This window comes from Lissotriton vulgaris, chromosome 10 (genome assembly GCF_964263255.1).
Source record: "Lissotriton vulgaris chromosome 10, aLisVul1.2, whole genome shotgun sequence".
NCBI lineage: Eukaryota > Metazoa > Chordata > Amphibia > Caudata > Salamandridae > Lissotriton > Lissotriton vulgaris.
The window spans coordinates 556,830,698-556,852,064 of NC_141698.1; positions in this window are offsets into that span (position 1 = coordinate 556,830,698).

Sequence of the window (21,367 nt, forward strand, 5' to 3'; positions counted from 1 at the left end):
CTGTCCTCTTTCCCCTACCACTATGACCCTGGCACCATCAATCCAAAAGCTCGGCTGATTAGCCGGGCCATTGGCATGGGGTTTTTCATAAGGGGCCGGCCAACAGCTGCCGATGATCAAATATTAAAAGTGGGTGTATGACACTATATCAAGGTCAATTATATTTACCTACAACAATATAGTATTGATTATATCACCAGCCACTAAATCATCATGGAAAGCGTGCTACTTTTAATTTTACATTTAAGTTGTCTCCCTCATGACTAATGATTATTGACACATAATATGCTTACCTATACTGTAGTGATATAACAATGCAGTGGATGTGACACAATTGTCATGAGCAAAAAGAACAATTGATGGACAGAATGCAGAACAATGTCATACATTCACTCCAGTACAGAGATCTGGGCCTAAATTCATCGTTTTTTGGCTCACCATGCAATTCGAGTTTAAACCCAGCCATATGCAAATCAGTCTTGACCCTGCGCCCGATGGGAACAGTCCAGCCCGAACTGCCAGGACAGGTCCTCCCTGGACTGGAAACAAGCATCTTAGGACCGGTTTCGGGCTTTCAGCCCTCATCAGCCAGGATAGCTTGACTCCAGTGGCATGGAGAGCACAAATGTCATGAGACATAATGCATACCGTATATAATGGGGTGTACCATCAAATATAGGGAAAATTGACCCATACCCTTCATTGCACAGTGCACAGACACTTATCTCTGCAATACTCTTCAGCAAACCCAAAAACTGCAGCAACCTTTTGATAAGTCTGCCCCCATGTTAATGGTCCAAATTGGATAAACCCTTGTTTTCCTGCTGTCCAGACTAATAACAAAGAACATGCTGGTACCTGAGAGGTATTGAGATACGTAGCCACCTCTGTTAGCAAAACCTAATAATCTACGTTGTCTGACTCCATGAAACAGTTGGCTTGTCTACAAGAACAGTTTATTTAGTATAGAGAAGTGGAAGAGGGAAAGGATGACATCACTCAATGCCTCATACATAAATCCTTGAGGTCCAAGTAGCCTTAGGTAATATTTCTATTGTTTTAAATGTCTACTCTATAACTTCATCAGGTCGTGATATCATTTGAACTATTTTAAATGTATAGAGAACAACGATGGATTGTATACATAATCATTTTGTCAATTTCTCCGTCTTTTCTGCATGCAGGCAACCAATCTTCAAGAAGTGACACTGTATCCTGGAAATTGATATATTCCTAGCTATATTCTAACATTCTATTTACTCTTTGTTATAAATTGAACTAGAAGTGTATTGGACCAACTGAGATTTGATGCACTGTGAAACGTATAACCCATGCTGTGAGGACCCAATCTGTCCTCTGTTGCGTGTTTATCTAGGTTCCTGATCGATACTGTGACCTTATGCCCCTATTCGGCTATAAATCCATTTATTCCCTATATTGGCATAACCGTTCAAGTGCGATTTTCTGAAAAGTCATCTCTGGCCTCACACGAACAGAGCCACATTCCAGCATAGTTCTCTGCCACTTCCTTTGCGACCAATTAGTGCAATGACAGAGCAGAAGTCACTATCTGATATTCCTAGATTAACACTCCGAGTTCTTCAACAAGATAAAAACTCAGCAAACCTGGAAATCCCCGCTTGCTTTGTTTTGATTAGTATTGGAACTCTAATGAGCAACTGATAACTATCACTTCCTAGTGACATCTTTAATTGACATCTTATGTCCAGCAAACTTGCGTCAAACCCGGCACCTGTCAGGTATAAATATTACCAACGTTGCCTTAAGCAATGCCTGTTGTACGAGCTACTGATGCCAGCTGCCTGCAAGACCCCGTGTTGGTAAATCTAGCACTCTGTCGCTGCAGCCTGCTGTCCTGTGGTGGTGAAGCTGCTGATACCATTATCGCTGCTAAAGCGCGAACGATGGTACAGTACGCTTAGGAGCTGTACAGCCGTCCCTCTGCGAAGACATCCAGCAGATTCCAGCTGCCCGCGGACGCTGTCCCCCCTCCTTCCTCGACGCGCTGAAGAGACCCGCTGCCTTTCTCCTGCAGAGAAATCCAGCTCCGGCGTTTCCGGTCTACCCTCGCGGGTGACTGGGATATCGAGAGTGACCCCTGAAGGAGATACCAATCCTCCATCATTCTAATTAGAGGTATGGTGTTGACTAAACCCTTAGACGAGAATTCTTGAAACAAACCTTGGCAAAATCAACTTAACTTAAAGCTACTTACTTACTCCCCTTCCACGTGTTAGGCTTAGGTCAGGCACACTGGGGTAGGCTTAGTTAGAAGCACCAGTTGAGTATGTTAGCCTAATGTATATATGACTGTATATATGTTTTATTACTTTTAAACCATTGTATGGCTAAGAAACCATATCAATGCTTTTACAGTTCTATTTCGCAATACTTATCTTACTGTACGTACTTTTTATAATAACAAGTCTTGCAATTGTGGCAATACATTTCTCTTGTACGAGAAGAAAGACTGTTCAATAAATGTTAACCCTTTATTGACAAACGCCCATCTCTCTATTCTCTACATCTCGTGAAAGTAAACTGCACTAGACTGACTGAGTGAAATACATGTCTATTGTTTCACACGACCCTAGAGATTGACTCTTGATCTGAGGAGCAAAGTTGTCATGTTGCACGGTTGTTGGAAAGCTGAATCCCTTCTTGTCTGTGCCAGGGAAGCTGATCACTTCCCATGCAGAGAAGAAAGTTTCCAGTGACCTCTGAGCTAGTTGGTAACACAACCCAATTAAGTTTAGCATAGTCAGTGGAGGCCTGGAATATCCGCAGTTCCACGTCGATACTACTGTTTATGTTATTCCAATGCGCAGGGCCTAGTGGGAAACTAGGAACTACACTACATGGCGCCCAAACGTTTGGTAAGGCGATAAACTAACGCAAGACAGTTAGAGTAACTCAGTCGTGCATATTTCACACAGACCCCTCTCTCCCGTAAATACTCCAATAGACGTCTGGAGTGGGTGAAAGGTTAAAATCCGCCCGACCTTAGTAGGAAGAGATTCCTATGTAAAGCTCTGGTTTATTCAACGTTGAAGGATACAGTGTTCCAAAATATTGTGCACCTAATCTTTGTCTCCTTGGAGACCTACTCTGCAAACCTTGCATTTTTACAATGCCAGAAAATAACGGAACCACTGGGGGCGCAGCAGATGCGACTCAGCAAGGTCCCGAACACACAGACCCGGATGCTATAATCATCCGGGCACACTTAAGAAGATCTATAACTTTAAAACTTATAGAAAACGGACTGACACCACAAGGTGGTACAGTAATTTTCGTGATAGAGGCTCACGAGTATCGGCAGACAGAGGTATTCTATTCATGGATAAACTTTCCAGCGGTAAACGCTAGAACAAAAGAGTTTCACTATTACAAAATAGAGAAACCTCCGGAAGAGTACGCTCCTTTCGAGGAGATTGAAATTCCACTTAAATTTCAAGAGCACCTGCTCTGGTTTAATGGCGCCCTAAAACACAATGATCACATAACCAGGCTCGGTCCACTAGGTAGACCAGGAGCAACGTGGCCGGTTCTAGCCAGCTACACACCACATCCTGACATTGTAAAAATGTCTAGAGAAGAGCTGTTAGTACAGCTAAACACATTAATAAAAATACATAGGCAATTAGTCCAATATGTAATGCGGACTGCAACAGTCCAACCAGCTGTTAATACACCACAGCTGACCCCTCATCAGGGGAACACAAATAAAATTACACCACAGAACATACAGTCATGTCTTGGTAAAACACCCGTAAAACGGGAACAAATTCCTTTCTGGTTAGCACAGAAAATCACTCAAATAGAGGCAGTATTTCCTGATACTACCCCTATTGAGAAACACAGAATCTTGACCATCTGCCTTCCTATGGGAATCGCACCACACGTGGAGGACTGTGACACTTGGGGTACAGTCTTTGCTTCCATTTACACAAAAACACACGGTGTTCCGTCTATGGCGGTAATACCAGAAGTGCTAAAACAGATTCAAAATGAATTCGGTCCAGAGCCCGCTTTAAACCTAGGTATGAAATTACTGAAAGACTTCAAGCAGGTCTCGGCTATATTATTAGCCAATATAAGAGGAGAAGCAGCATCTGTGGCGATCCGCCAGAAGTTGAAGGAAACAGATATAAAAGATCCAGTTGAGCTTGCAAAAATCATAGAAAAGTGCTATGAAGAATTAGGTAGAGACAGCTTGGGTGGGAAACCAGTTAAGCCCCAACTGCTCGAAAATCCTGAAAAATTATTTATTAAAAATAATTCAAACGCTCCTAAAAAGAGCTGGGATGGAAATAAACAATCCACTCCCAAGGAAAAAGTTTTCCAGTCCAGAGGAAGGTCTCCTCGACGGAGGGAACTCCGACTCGAGAACGCCAGCCTCCCCAGCGGGAGCCCTCTGAGAAAAGATATAACCTTAGAAACAGGGATAATCTGAAAAAACCTGATAGATATCAAAGTATTGATACACGTCCCTCTCGATCTCTTCCACAGAATTCGGAAAGAAGAGGACGGTCTGACCCAGGAGAGCACACCAAGTCCAAAGATAAGGAACCTGCTCAGAGTAAAAAATCTCAATTTCAGAAAAAGAAGGTAGCTAGTATTAGAGTAATCAACCATGCCGAGAATACTGAGGACACAGTTGAAAAACGGGGAGTGGGCATTGACAATGTTGGACAGTGCAGCAGAAATCAGTATAGCGCGCAAGATCTTGATGAGTCATCTGGAGACAGTGGACACAAATGAATTCATTCAGGTTGAAACTGCCGACGCCAGACTTAGCGAGCCCCATAAAATATACGAAATAACATTGCGTATGGAGGGTGATAAGACTAGGAAAATAAAGGGTCTATTTTGGGATAAGCTCTCAAAAGGCTATGATATTCTGTTAGCTGAAAAAGATTGGCCCCCAGAGTTTGTCAGGGAGTGCCCTCGTGGCGAAGAAGTGATTATGCCTGCCTTCTCGAATCACATTCCGATTCACAAAAAATACACATATGCAAGGAAATGGGCAGTGGCCCAGGCACCTGCATTGTATAAAAATCATGTAGGATGGGATGAGGATTCACCTCCTCACAAAATCCAATTAAAAAGTGAACCAACTGCCCAACGGCAGTATCCCATAAAGCAAGAAGCTAAAAAACAAGTCAGGGAGATTTTAGATCAACTTGAGTACCAGGGGGTGATTGAAACATGCACCTCTCAAATGAACAATCCTTTGTTTCCTGTCTCCAAGCCAGACAATTCATATCGTCTAGTTTTGGACTACAGACACCTTAATACATGTTGCAAAACTTTTGCAGTACAAAACTCGCATAGTGCAGCCCTAATGAATAATATAAAATATAAAAATATAAAACAACATTAGACATTTCTAATGGTTTCTTTTGTCAAAACATTGCACCAGAAAGCAGATATTTGACCGCTTTCTCTGCATTTGGGTCACAGAAAAAATTCTGTCGACTCCCACAAGGGTTCAAGAATAGCCCAGGACTATTCTCAGCTAGGGTAACAGAGTTACTACAAATCTATGATGATGAAGCATTGTCTTACGTAGATGATATTTATCTCACAGACGACGACTTGGTCACTGACTTGAAAAGAGTGAACACCATCGTACTTGGGTTCGCAGCAGAGGGTTACAAATTCAACTTTAAAAAGTCTCGAATTGCCCATCTGACAGTACTGTTCTTAGGGTACGAATTATCAAGTGAAGGGAAAAGCCTAGCGGACAACTTCTTAGAGAAGTGCGCTGTACTCCAAGCTCCAAAAACGCTGAAGAATTTACAATCCATATTAGGTTTTCTGAATTTCGGAAGAACTTACATACTAAATTACGCAGAGAGGGTTAAACCTCTCTACGAACTAATTAAACCTGATTTTAAACAAATCAATTGGACTCAAAAACACACAGAAATTTTGAGATCACTGCAAACAGACATGTTAGCAAAAACTAAATTAGATACACGTGACAACACACGTGATCTTGTAATCCGAGTCATCCCAGGAAGATGCGGATTCACGTACCTAACCTCTAATGAGGGAGAAAATGTACCAATAGCTTACAAATCACATTTGTACACAAAGGCTGAAATAAAATTCAGTTCAACTGAGAAAATTCTAACTGCGGTTCAGACTGCTGTAGCGAAAGAAAGGCCCCTAGCACAAGGTAAACGAATAATAATCGTAACACCCATACCGGCTTTAGAAGCGGTAACTAAAGCAAGCATTCCTAATGCTAAAGCTATGCATCCGAGATGGATTCAGTGGGTTAATTCTCTTGCTGCAACAGACGTAGTTTACGAATTTGATCCTAACTTAAAAACACAGGAATTTTTACAATATGAATATGAATGTCCTCTGCCAATTGAAATCCTGCCTCTCGAAGAATACGGAAGTATTATATATACTGACGGATCAGCACAACCCGCAGTTGGGGGTAAGCAAGCTTACAGTGCTGCGTGCGCGATTGTTAAAGGTCGCTGGCACAAAGGAAAATTCAGACCACTGGTCACTAAAACACAATCTCTAGGAGATTGCTCGGCTCAACGAGCTGAATTAGTAGCATTTAAGATGGCGCTAGAAAATAGCGATCGCGAATTCCCCACACTAATAGTGTGCGATTCTTTTTATTGCGTACAATCTTATAATGAATACTTGCAGAATTGGGTGGAAAATGGTTTCAAAGATGCAAAAGGTGGCACAATAAAGCATAAAATGCTTTGGGAACAGGTAGTTCTTTTACAGAAAGAACTACAAAAGACTCACGTGATACATACACTAAGTCATCAACGTGATGGCGTTCACGTTGCAGGGTATTCATTGGCTGATGAAGCCGCGAAGGCAGCTGTGCAAACGGCTTCCGTAGCTGCGATAACTCAGTCACAAACAAAAATAGACAGCGAGATTCTACAAGTTGTCAGTGCGTCGGTAAAAAATGATAAGAAAACACTCCCAAAAGGCTTTCCTGAAAAGTACTTGTACTTAACGGATACAAATAATGTTCCTTTTGCTCGAATCCCTGGAGTGGGGGATAGAGTAATTCCAAACAGGGAACACAGACTAGGACTAATCAAAGCGGCACACGAAGGGCTTGCTTCTGCACACGCTGGCGTTTCCGCAACAATATCACTATTAAAACAGAGATATTGGTGGCCTCGCTTGAGAATACAAACTAAAAAGTATGTATTAGAATGCGACATATGCCAAAGGATAAAAGTATCAACAGTAAAACGACCAGCGCAGACACCCCTTCTCATCTCGGATAAACCATTTGCATGCGTTTACCTGGACCACTGTGGTCCCCTACAAAGGGACGGCAACTATAGATATATCATGGTAGCAGTGGATTCCTGTACGAGGTTCATATGGATGTGGCCCCAGCGCTCGGCTGACGCTAGAACGGTTATAAAAGATTTGCGAGTCAATATCGGCACATACGCAATTACCACGTTCCATTCTGATCAGGGTCCTGCTTTCAGCTCTCGAGCTTATAAGGAGGCCATGGCCAGCATGGGAATTGGATTGCGGTATTCTTGTCCGTCGCACCCCGAAGGGAACAGTGTGGTAGAAAGAAAAAACCGTGACATAAAGCAATCTATAACAGCAAAGGTATTAGGTTCAGGCGCTGGGTGGGTCAAACATTTAATAAGTGTCCAGACTAGTCTTAACAACATGCCAAGAAATTCTCTAAAAGGTTTCAGCCCATACGAACTATTGTTCGGAATTAGAATGCGAGTTCAGGACCTCGATAGTCAGATCTCAGTGGTACAAGAAGAAACAACGCACTTTGATGTAAAGGATCATTTGGCTGTTTTACAGGAACTGAATGAAACAAGAAAATCCTTAAGCAACATAAAGTTAAAGCAACAGCCAAGTACCACTGACGAGGCACCACCAGCAACAGCCCCAGCAAGGCCTGACTGGATTCCAAAGATTGGGGATCTAGTCAGAGAAAAGATCGCGGTTAAGAAGGAATTTGGGCCTTCTTACAGAAAAGCAGTACCTGTCTTAGCAGTCACCGGAACAAGATCAGTTGTGCTACCGCCCCTTGCTGGTAAAAAGGAGAACAGAGTCGTGTCTATCGATCTGGTAAAACCACAAGCATGTGGCCTATAATCAACAGTAGGCCCAGTGGACTCCCAAGAAACCTCAGAATACCCAAACTTGCAACAATCCAAGAGGTTCAAACTGAAAGACTAATCACATTCGATCAGCCTGCAGTGCACAATGAAGGACTATGCAATAATGCCATGGAACTAGTGCCTCTTGAAACACAGATTGAAACAGTTTGTCAAGAAACAACACCAGTCTACACTAATGTGGCATCAGAAAGTGCTACCGAAAGACAGATTGAAAGAACAATCCCATCAATTGACAGAACTGCCTCTGGTTATTTCATCAACTTCGACAACTTCTCTGAAGATCAAAACGACCCCGAAGTGATGCCAGAAATAAAAAAGACTTTGAAAGAAAAAACAACTGAACTCTTTCATCAACTGAAGGAAATCTACCTTATTTCCCCTTGGCTAGAGTTCTGGTTCGGTCTAGGTGTATTTTTCCTCCTGCTTTGGCTCATCATGGTACTGTGTTTGGGAAAATTCATTGAGGGAAAATATATTACAATGGACACAGCAAGTCAGAACATCAACCTAGTCCTGAAACCACACAGATCATCCCACGTGAAGAAAAGAGAACTGTCAACAGTAAATGTCACAGCAATTCCAATACCTGGTGGGGTAGTATGGGAGAAAACAGACTATGAGATTTATGGTCCGGTCGAAATCCTGAAGTATCCTCATCAACTAAAGGTTTCCTTAAGTGACTTTGTGACACCTAGTACATTCTCTGATGATTGGGACTTTAACAGTATTAATGACATGATGTCTGATTTAGTAATGTCAGCTAGATTCACAGATCATGATTATTTACAAGGTTCATCTAGTTATGAGCAGTTATTCTGTTACACCCACTATGGGGATCATTACTTGCATAAATCTGCACAGCCTAGAAATGTTTTTATGTATAATCAATGGGAACATTGTTCTACACCACCTAAAAGCAGTTCTAAAGCATTTTTTGAGAAATTCAAATACTTCTCAGGGTTTAACACCAGTGATGCAGAAACGTTTTATTACAAACTGTTAGATAAAACAGGAATGAAAACAATGCTGACAAATTCTAAATTGATATATTCAGAAGCATTTTATGACAAAATGATGACATTTGGTTTTGATTATTGGAAAAATAATATTGAAACGAAAACAATTTGGGGTACAAAAGATTGGCAGGTACAAGGCATTGAAGCACTATTTAGAACCTGCATGATACCGGAACAAATGTTGTTTTTAAATGACACAATACACCAAACATCTTGTCTTGGCCTAGCTAAGATCAAAGACCTTAAAACACTGTCTATACCACAGCCAATACCTGAAAATGCAACCACAGATATTGAGTTAGACGTGTCACAAATTTTGCTTTTCAACAGAACACATCCTGATTGGAAAAAGTGATTAATCTGGCCTACAGACACAAATAGCTGTCAAGATAGATTCCTGAATAAAACACAGGGGTTAAAAAATGACCAGATTAGACTCAAGATATTCCCAGAGACAACATCCAGGGATTATAACAACATACAGTGTAGGGAAACTCTGCCTTAAATGGCTAAAATCATCCACACTGGCTGAAATTAAGCAACACTTGTCTTTATTAAAAGATGGTGCTGATTTGCGCGATTTCATTCTTGGACCACGCAAACAGCGTCAAAAGTGTTTCATAGCGACCAGTATCTATGCTGCTTACAACGAGGCTTGGAAAGTAAAGCAAATTGAAACTGCTGAAAAAATACGAGAAATTGATCGTATTAATTTGGAGAAATCACTTTCTGTAGTAGACAATGGGTTAATGACTCTGTCTTCCAGAATATATTCGTTGGACAATATTGTATCCTCTGCCTTTGATGTGATAGACAGAGATTTGCTAATGTTACAACATGGCCAGTCTCAATTACGCTCTATTATAGAATTAGGCTGGACGCTGCAAAACCTTCGTTCAGGCTATGTGCCTTGGCGTTTAATCAACACAACGTCATTATTTTCCAGTTTTAACCTTACTGATAAACATATTAGTTTGGCACAGAAAGGAGCAGACTATACAATCCTGAGCATTGAAAAACTCGAGAGATTACCATTGACAATGTCAGAGAGTCCTGTCATTGAATGGATAATACACAGAATTATCACAATTCCGATAACAACTTTCCGATTTAAAAAATGCCTTGAGTACATACCTAATGGCCAGTATGAACAATTGGGTAAAGGATATGTAAAATCTGAATGGAAATTACCATACACTCATTCTTGCTATAGTGACAGCGACAAAAATGTATTTCTTAGTGGTGAGAACTGTAAACATTCACTAAGCGGTATACTTTTGTGTCAGGGTATTAATTTACACGGAGCATGTGATGGAAATTCAAACAACCTTTCATGCCACCAGCTAGTCACACCTGCAACTCAGATAGAGCCCTTCTTTATGCAACTCGCGAACGGGAGTTACATTCTTAGAACGGATCACAGATGTTGTGGCCTCGTGCCAGGGAAAAGTTATCTAGTAGAAGTAACATCCATGGTCAAATGCTGTATGCAAGCATTGTTTCCGAGTGGGCCTGCAGACACAGTGACTCCCATCTGGCCTCGTTTGAATCTCTATTCTATACGAATTGATACATTAAGCAAAATGAAATCTGTACTTTTACAGACAACAGTGCCTATAACGTCATCTAAAGAGACGTATGATCTTCTAGTTGCAAGGACAGCTACTGAAGTTCATGACCTTTTATCAACAAATCGCCCCGTGCATTTCGTAGAAATGTTCAGCCAACTCCTTAACATGTCTAGTGCAACAAGCATCCCAGGCATATTTAAGACAGTCTTTACGGGACTGCTAACACCCTTCCAGGCAATTTTGGGAATCGTTCCTAATTTTGTGCACTCCATTTTTGGCGGCATACCATTATTTTTGGGACTTGTCGCAGGGATTTTATTTTTGACCCTCCTGCTACGTTATGGCAAGCCTCGGCTCAGACATAGCTCCCATGGGAATGGAAGAGACAATCCTAGCAATGCGCTACCGGGACAGGATAACTAACGTCCTTGGATTGGCCAGGCTGAGAGATCTAAACATGACCTGGTTCCTTTCATTCAGACCGATATGGCAAAATTGCATTTTACCTGTGCTACGGTGTATGCTTTGCGGCGATGAATGCGTGTTGGACATCTGTCTTTCACTTCCATCAGCAGTACCAATGGACGTCGATACTTTGCTCAGTCCAATAACGGCTCACGCATTGTGTTGTCCCCAGCGGCTACCAATCCTGATGACGGCATTCGTGGAGACTCCTGTACTACAGCCAAGTGGTAACAGTGGAGCGAGTGACAAAAGCAACATCATCCAGGTACAACGTTCTGTGAACATTGCTGGTCCCGACTATGATGACAGCAATCATTCTCACACCTGCCAAGTTACAGCGCTATCTAATTTGGTTGAACTATCACCTGAATTTGTAGACCAATTCTTTGAGAGCCTGTCTGATACGATGTTCTCACCCGTACAGAAACAATAACTTTTAGAAGCTTTTCCGACACACAGCGTTCCCATGAACTCTGAATTCGGCCTCCAGTTTTGATCAACAAAAACTGCAAAAAGCTTTGGAACTCTATGTTTCCCCGTTCAAGCAATAATTCTTTGAATTGGACATTTTTAATATTGACTTTTTTTTTTGGCACAAACAATTCTTTGCTTAACGTAAAAACTATTCTTAGAGAACAGAAGCTTCACACTTCTATTTCTAAAACACATCTAGAGACATAACAATATTACACCAGCCTCTAGCACACATATTATTACAATGCATTTATATGTGATGATTTATCTCGCCTTTCTTCTGTCAGAGATACTTCATGTGTAATTCTTTATGCATAATCGTTCAATGATTTCATATGCAAATAGTTTTTTGAATGATTACTATGCTTTAAAAAAACGTACAGTACCTAAAATTTTATGTATTACAAGTACGCCTATTTTGAATGCATTTATGTATTTTGGGGTGGGCAATGTTACAAATGCATCTAATTGCTTTAGTTTTAGTAATTTTGATGGACATTAACCCGTGGAGTGGGTGTTGCGTGTTTATCTAGGTTCCTGATCGATACTGTGACCTTATGCCCCTATTCGGCTATAAATCCATTTATTCCCTATATTGGCATAACCGTTCAAGTGCGATTTTCTGAAAAGTCATCTCTGGCCTCACACGAACAGAGCCACATTCCAGCATAGTTCTCTGCCACTTCCTTTGCGACCAGTTAGTGCAATGACAGAGCAGAAGTCACTATCTGATATTCCTAGATTAACACTCCGAGTTCTTCAACAAGATAAAAACTCAGCAAACCTGGAAATCCCCGCTTGCTTTGTTTTGATTAGTAATGGAACTCTAATGAGCAACTGATAACTATCACTTCCTAGTGACATCTTTAATTGACGTCTTATGTCCAGCAAACTTGCGTCAAACCCGGCACCTGTCAGGTATAAATATTATCAACGTTGCCTTAAGCAATGCCTGTTGTACGAGCTACTGATGCCAGCTGCCTGCAAGACCCCGTGTTGGTAAATCTAGCACTATGTCGCTGCAGCCTGCTGTCCTGTGGTGGTGAAGCTGCTGATACCATTATCGCTGCTAAAGCGCGAACGATGGTACAGTACGCTTAGGAGCTGAACAGCCGTCCCTCTGCGAAGACATCCAGCAGATTCCAGCTGCCCGCGGACGCTGTCCCCCCTCCTTCCTCGACGCGCTGAAGAGACCCGCTGCCTTTCTCCTGCAGAGAAATCCAGCTCCGGCGTTTCCGGTCTACCCTCGCGGGTGACTGGGATATCGAGAGTGACCCCTGAAGGAGATACCAATCCTCCATCATTCTATTCAGAGGTATGGTGTTGACTAAACCCTTAGACGAGAATTCTTGAAACAAACCTTGGCAAAACCAACTTAACTTAAAGCTACTTACTTACTCCCCTTCCACGTGTTAGGCTTAGGTCAGGCACACTGGGGTAGGCTTAGTTAGAAGCACCAGTTGAGTATGTTAGCCTAATGTATATATGACTGTATATATGTTTTATTACTTTTAAACCATTGTATGGCTAAGAAACCATATCAATGCTTTTACAGTTCTATTTCGCAATACTTATCTTACTGTACGTACTTTTTATAATAACAAGTCTTGCAATTGTGGCAATACATTTCTCTTGTACGAGAAGAAAGACTGTTCAATAAATGTTAACCCTTTATTGACAAACGCCCGTCTCTCTATTCTCTACATCTCGTGAAAGTAAACTGCACTAGACTGACTGAGTGAAATACATGTCTATTGTTTCACACGACCCTAGAGATTGACTCTTGATCTGAGGAGCAAAGTTGTCATGTTGCACGGTTGTTGGAAAGCTGAATCCCTTCTTGTCTGTGCCAGGGAAGCTGATCACTTCCCATGCAGAGAAGAAAGTTTCCAGTGACCTCTGAGCTAGTTGGTAACACAACCCAATTAAGTTTAGCATAGTCAGTGGAGGCCTGGAGTATCCGCAGTTCCACGTCGATACTACTGTTTATGTTATTCCAATGCGCAGGGCCTAGTGGGAAACTAGGAACTACACTACACCTCAAAGTATTGGGTTCTCACAGCATTGGTAACCCTGACAGAACCAGACAAACACTATCTTTGTGAGGGCCGGTGTGCCACGAGGACCGATCCCTGTAGTGTTAGGTACTTTTGAGCGAGTGTATCAAATAATTCAAAGTACAGTTATATTTCCTTCAGTCTGCTTTCTAACCAACCCAGTACCAAAGCTGTGGTAGACCCTAGAATTGTAAATACACACTCTGGGGCAGATTTACAAGAAGGTGCCACAGCTTGGCACAGCAAGCCATTTGTCGGCGCCACGCTGCGTCACTTTCAGCGCACAGGAATGTGACATATTTACAATGATATGTCTCATTCTTGTGCTCTCCCCTGCGCTGGCGCACAAACAGTTCTCATGCACCGGTGCAGGCACCCTTGCTCCATGGTGAAAGGATTCCTGCGCCATGGGGAGATTGTTTTTGTGCAGGAAGGGGCACCTTCCTGAACAAAAACAAACAATCACTACAGGCATTTTCCTCTTTCAATGGGTGCTGTAGAATGCAACACGCATTTAAAGAGGAAAAAAGACAGAGGAGAAATGAAAACATTTCTCTTAGTTGCGCCTCGCTATGCTACCCCTAGAGTGGCGTATCATACTGACGCATTTCCAGGTTTACGAATCCTCGTAAATATGGACCACCCACAAGAACACCCATGGAACGCCCCTTTCACGCAAAGTGCTGCGTGTAAATGGGCCGTATTTACAAGGACAGGAAGAGCCATGCAGGATGGCTTTTCCTGTCCTTGTACATATGGGGGAGAGAAATGCGCTGCCAGTGCATCACAAAAAGTGACGTACTGGCAACGTAAGGGGCTTGTGAATCTGCCCCTCTGTTACAGGCAATGGCCAGTCGTCATAACGATAGGTATAAAATGGTTTGCGTGTGTGAGTGTGAAAAGAAATGAGAAACAATAGAATTGCTGTTGACTATCGATGGGACAACAAAGCAAACTGCAATTACTGCCACCGTCAATGAAAAGTATAACTGTGCAAAAGAACACAATAGAAAAACAAATAATAAAAACTGAAAAGGGAAAGAGAACAGCAAGCACTGACGACAGCAATTCCCCAAACATATCAAAGAATGTGTTTGTAATTACAATTTAGAATTAAAAATGTCAGAATATAAGATGTGACGTACTTTCTACGCACTTTTTCGGGAGATTGGATGTGTGGGTGGTTTCGGGTTTTTGGTCCGCATGTATGTACTTGGTGAAAGTTTCCTTGTTTCAGGTGCAGATTTAACGTACCAAGGAAATGACCTATGGGCTCAGTGAATGAGAATGTACACATAAATTTGACGATATAATAAACTACATATCTTTTGTCAGCATTACCTCTTTCTGACTATCAGTATGTTTTCTGAGCTGCAATATTCAATTATAGCCTTAAATGTTTTTCTCTCACTATGTATTGATAATGTGATTTGTAAAAAACACTTCCACATGCATAAACGATTTTGGTACATTCCAGTGCTTACCCATAAATCAGGAAGTAGCTACGTGGGATGTACTTGCAACGTACTGTTTGAAGAAACACGTTTTGGTTTTTAATTAAATTTGATGTGAATACAGCACCATACAGCATTTACGTATAATAGTTCATGAACATTTGGTCTCCTCGGGGAGCCAGCCTCCCACTCAGCACAATGTCCGCATCAATTTTTACCTTGACTCAGGGTGTGGGTTCCCTACTTCAGAGAGATTTCTTTCTCACATATCCCCTTCTTGGTATAGTTCTCTTGCTTCTCATATTCGTTGATAGGTCTTCGGGCACCTCCGGGACTCATATACGAGTTTCTCACATATACAACATAGGTCCATTTCTGCCCTCTAAGCTCCCAACGGTGGGGCTTCCTTCCACCTGTCGCCAGAGGCATGTACTATCGCATTTCCAAATCACTCGCCCCAGTTTCAGGAGTGCCCTTTCTGTGTGCTTGTATCCCTCATCATCTACCAGACGGAAAAGGGATATTTTGGGGTTCCGGGTGACTTCCAGGTATTTTGGGGATCAGGGTGAGTTCCAGGTATTTTGGGGATCAGGGTGAGTTCCAGGACGGCTCCCCGCGTATCTCCCACAGCTTTTCAAAAGGGTCGGAGAGCCATGCACTCCCATACCGTGTGGGGGAAGTCATCTACAGCCAGGGCCGGTTCTAGGATTTTCCGGGTCCCGGGGGTAGGGAATGTGCAAGGCCCGTATAATTTATAAAAGGGACACCTTCAGGGCTCCGGAAGCTTCTTTGTGGAGACTCTTCCTGGGCTGCTGCTCCCCCTCTGAGCCACCTACCTACAAGTACCTCTTTTACAGCTCCTATTGAGCTGAAGGTGTGAGAATTGTTTTGGGGGCTGAGAGTTATAACTGTGGGGACGCTAAAGTGCTGACAATGGGCGTCAATGTGGTGTCTCTGAATGGGAAGCTGGACAGGAGGCTGAATTGCAGGACAAACGTGCAAAGTGTGAATCCATGCAACTTGGACAAGAGGAAGTGTCCGCCTCCCCTAGGCCTTTTCACACCATCCCTGAGAGGCCCAGGGATAGGGCACCCTCCTGTGGGCCAAATCACAAAGAGACACCTTTCTTTCAATTTGGTCAGCAGGGGTACATGAGAACAGGCGGAGTGTTGCAATTGTACGGAGCCCCAATGCTGGTAGGCTGAATTGGAGGCCCTGGACAGCTGCCCGCACTGCCCATGCCTAGCACTGGCCTTGTCCACAGCGGTCTTGCATCAAGGGCAATGGGGTCGGAGGTTCTGTGAATGTGCCATAGGTGCCTGGGGGGGGGGGGGGGGGGTGTCTGTAGAATCAGGGGTATTTGAATTGTTTGATAAGAAATTGCGTTGTCATTGCAGCCTCCCTCTTCCCCATAAGGGCCTCTGCCCATTCCATATCCTCCAGAGAACCAGGTCAACTTCCCATTGTTCTCATAGCTGTGTGAATGAGCCAGCAGTGTTCAGCACAGGAGGCTTTTAGAGTATGGAAAATCAGCTCTTGGGGGGAGAGGAAGTGCACCCATCTGAGTTTCTCCTCTAGCAGGCTGAACTTTGTGAAGCCTGTAAGTGGAATAAGGTAGGGTCTTAGGGCATGGCAGAGTTGCAGATATCAGAAGAATTGCGTCCATTCAAGGCCAAATTCCTCTTGGAGATCTGTGTAAAGTCTGATGTCAGTGCATTGTGCCATGTGGCCCATTGTGGTGAAACGTATAGGGTGTCCCACTCGAAAAAAGCCCTATATGGGTGCGTTCTCTGGTAGAAGTGTGCCATTCTATAGGGGGGTTCTCTTGTCAGTCGCTCCTCCCATCTCGGGTGTAATAGAGAAGCCCTCTAAATTTCAACTGTCGCTTTTGTAGGTGCGGGCCATACTGACAGCTATCTGCCGTATATTTAGTATATATAGTGTCGCGGGGACTAGGCACCCATATGACAGCAGTCGCTATGATAAGCTGTGTCATCTTCTGTACCATACATCCAGTCATTTGGCATAAGCAGAAGTGGGGCCATGCAATAGGAGAGCTGCTTAACCATCGCCAGTCCTCTGTCAAAGGGAGATTTGCAGCATTTGCTAAACACTACCCATTGGGGTCCTCCCCACACATGAATGAATTTAGGGCAGATTAGAATAGGGTTATAGTCGCTTTGTGGATGTAGTGCGGATAGTTTTGTTTTTATCAGTGGTACTCATCCCATAATTGAGAGCGACTGTGGGGCCCTTCTGGCGAGGTGTCACCTTGTGGATGTTCGCATATTGTCTGCTTTCGCCTGGGATCTCAAAGCCTAATGTGGACTCCTAGCTGTCGGAAGACTGTGGTGGCAATTGTCAGTCTCTCTGCCCTAACCTGTCCCTCAATGTGTTCCAAGTGTTCCATGGGGTATCATTTTGTTTTCCTCAGTTAACTCGGAGGCAGGAGCAGCGACCAAACCTGTCCAGGGTCTGCATCACCACCAGAGGTATGGGGGTCCCCCAGCTAGACTAGGAGGTCGTCTGTGTTTAGTGACTCCCATTCTTTGTCTGCAATGGGCCATCAGAACCCCCTCATGTGTTGTTCAGAGTCCAGGCCAGGGGTTCAACCACTAGGGCAAACAGGAGAGGTGATAACTGGCTCCCCTGGTGCATTCCCTTCTGTACGGCAAATGAGTGAGATGCAGTCCCTGCGGGTTCTGACCCACGATCGCGGCTTTATATATATAGGGGGCAGGAATAGGAGATGAAGGGTGGATCGAGCCCCATGTGATGTATAACCACAAACAGGTAATCCCAGGTACACAATTAAAGGCTTTCTTGAAGACAGCGCTCTGGGGTTTTGTAGTATAAATAATAATAATCATTCCTTTTTGTGAAGAGCGAACATACACCCCCTTAAGGGTTTCAAGGCACTGGGGGCAGTCGGGGAGATTAAGTAAACTATTGTCCAGAGTCACATGATGCTGAGCTTAGCTACCACAGGTGCTGGGTATTGGACTGTGAGTCCCATGCTCTGGAGTCAGCCGCTCTGGCCGCTGTGCCTGGGAATTATATGAGTCACAGTTGTTGTGGTGCGCCGACCATGTGTGTATAAAGCTTCTTTGGTCTGCTTGTACTAGGGAGAATACCATTTTCACTAGTATTTTGGTTTCACAGTTGATCAATGATATTGGCTTCTATGATGAGCACAAATGAGGGGGCGGTCCGTTTTGTGGATCAGCACCATCAGAGACTACTTCAGGTCGGATGGGTGGCCCACTTCTAGCGCTTCTGTAAAGAGCTTTAGCATGGGCAGACTGTCTGCTTGAGAACAGAACAGTTTAGCTGAAAGGCCATTTGGGCTGGGCTTTTATGCCTGGGGAGGTGCAGTGGTGTAGCAAGGGGAGGCGGGGGGCAGTTCGCCCCAGGCGGCACAAGTTTTGTGGGCAGCCTCTTCCCCCCAGCTCCCTCCCTCTTCAATAGGGCAATGAGCACCCCGGGTGGTGTAAGGTCTAGCTACGCCACGGGGGAGGTGGGATACTTCTGTTGCTCTCTCCTCGGCCATGAGTGAGGCGTTGAGGGTAAAGCGGTGTGTTGGTGAGATATGGGGTATGCAAAGAGCAGAGAGGTTGTCATAGATCTCTTGAGTGGGGGCAGTGGGCATGTGTCTGTGCAGTAAAACTTAGTAGTCTGCAAAGTTCTCACGATCTTGTCAGGGGTCGTGAGTGAGGTGCCATCATCATCCTCAATAAGTGTGACATGGTGGTGCTTGTCCTGTATTTGACTCAGCCAGTATAGGAGTTTTCCAGTCTTTTTTCTGTGTTCTTAGAGGCAGCTCTGCAACACCTGCCCTAATCTTCTTGCCTGCTCGGTTTGGAGTGCTAGGCTGGACCTCTGTGGTATATATGCAGCCTTGTCTGAAGCCTGGTCTGTGTATGTACGTTCTGCCTGCTGTTGCTTGGTCGAGGTCTGCTATTACCTTTTCACCCAGTGTCATTTTGCAAGGGTGGGTATAATTGCCCCAAAGCCCCCCAAGGTGTCACAGCAGATTATTCTGTACCCTCATTAGGTTTAAAAAAAATAAGTCAAATCCTCCATTATTGTCTTGCAGAATTATTGTTGGATCAGCCACCAGGCACTGGGGCACCACAATGGCATAATCTGAGGGCTGCCGCATTGTGTCTCTAGTGCCTGGGGTCATGATCGGAGAGGCCATCCATGTGTATCCATATGGCCAAGATCGGGGTGTATATGTGCCGTTGGTACTAAGAAGCACTCTAGGTGGGAAAAGGTGCTGTGCATGCCGGACTGGAATGTGAGTCCACTTACTTCTCTGTAATAGCTTCTCCATACACTTTAAGCCCCAGTGTGGCTGAAGCTCTGGTCCTGTTTGATCAAGTGTTGAGTCCATCAAACAGTTGGAGTTGCATCGTGAGGCCTGGGAGGGGGGCAGAAAGGAGGAGCACTTTACTGAGTTGCAGGAGGAAAATTTGCCTGAGGGGTGATGAGGTGCAGACCAAGCAGATAAAGAGAAGCAATCCCCACAAGGTGTGCGCCACCCAGAGAAGGTGCCCCAGTTTTTCATGATAAACCCTGTCCACAACAAGTGGGAGTCTGGTGTGGATCAGTATAGCCACTCTTCGTGATGAGTGGTGGAAGCCCGAGTGATATGTTGTCTTCAATCCATACCGCAAAAAATATCTGCTGTGATTTCCTTCAAGACGTGTCTCTTGCAGGACAAGAATGTCCTTCAAATCTAATGGAGGGTCACTTTTACTGACAGAGAAAGACACGAAAGAGATATCTAGGTTCTAAACTAGAACCTAGATATCTCTTTCGTGTCTTTCTCTCTCAAGAACAGCGACCCTCCATTTGATTTGATTATAGTTTCAGGTCACTGGTGCTGGACCTTTATTTTGCTCCTTGTCCCCACTTTTCCTGTGACATTATTGAAGAATGTACTTCCCCATTTGGTTGTCCCATCGAAGGTCAGCCTCACTTTCTATTTTATTGAAGGAACCGTTCCAGGTTAGGCAGTGGAGTGGTGTCACTCCTCTACAGGGAATGTCGTCCACGGTGTGGGGCATTGCATTCCAAGTATGGTGTAACCTCGGTGTCTTCCGTGGTGCATGAACTTGGTGTAATAACAAGAGTCAAACTATCTGTTTCCCAATCCCCTACTCTATACTTTCAACTGTGAATTACCTGTTGTGCATAACTAGGGATTGTGCCCTCCTCCAGTCAGGGCTACCTATTGCACCCTGTCAGGGTCTCATTTGTGTTTTTCCCAACCTCACACAACAAATTGAACACTTTATAAAGAAAAATATCAGCCCCCCATTAAAATAACCCTCAGGGTGACTTCAGGTCAGACAGAGCACAGCGCCCTTCTCTCAAGGTAGTGTCTTGTGGCCCATTAGTGCTGTGGGCCCCATTGCCACATTTGCATGGCCTGCATCATCTTATTCTAGTCTTTTGGTCCGGGAGTTGCTTGCAATCGGTTCATGGATCCCATCGACCCTCTGCGTATTTGGTCATCTGAAGCTCTGCCCCCTGATGCTGAGGAGTCCTCTACTTCCCTGTGAACACCCCGGTCATGCCACAAGGCTGCCCTTCCCCTCCATCCTCTCGTTCGTCTTCGTTGAGGCAAGACCATCTGCCATTCTCCTCCCATGCACTCTCCTGGAGGTCTTCGGGGGACACGCATCTTGGCCTTGACTGACACAAATGTTTTCCATTTTGGTTGGACTCTTGTTGTATAGTCCAAAAGAATAATAACCCTATTAGATTAGAGGATGACAGCTTGGTAGGTGTGGGCGGCCAGCAGGATGGCGTCCCTGTCGAGATAGTTAAGTAGTCAGAGTATCACTGGGCAGGGAGGGGCTCCCAGGGAGGCTTCAGGGTGAGCATTGTGTGCCCGTTCCATTATTAAGCATTTCAGCAGGTCCTGTGCGGGGATCCATGAAATTAACCAGTCTACGAAAAAAATCTCCGGGTCAGGTTCCCTCCACTCCCTCACGGATCCCCACCAATGTCAGGTTGTTACGGAGGGACCAGCCCGCTGCCAAGTTCAGCGCCGCTTCTCTGAGATTTAGTGGAGTCCTTCTTGAGGGTTCAGAGATCATCCTCCAACAGGATACCTGTGTTTCTACCTCCGTCATC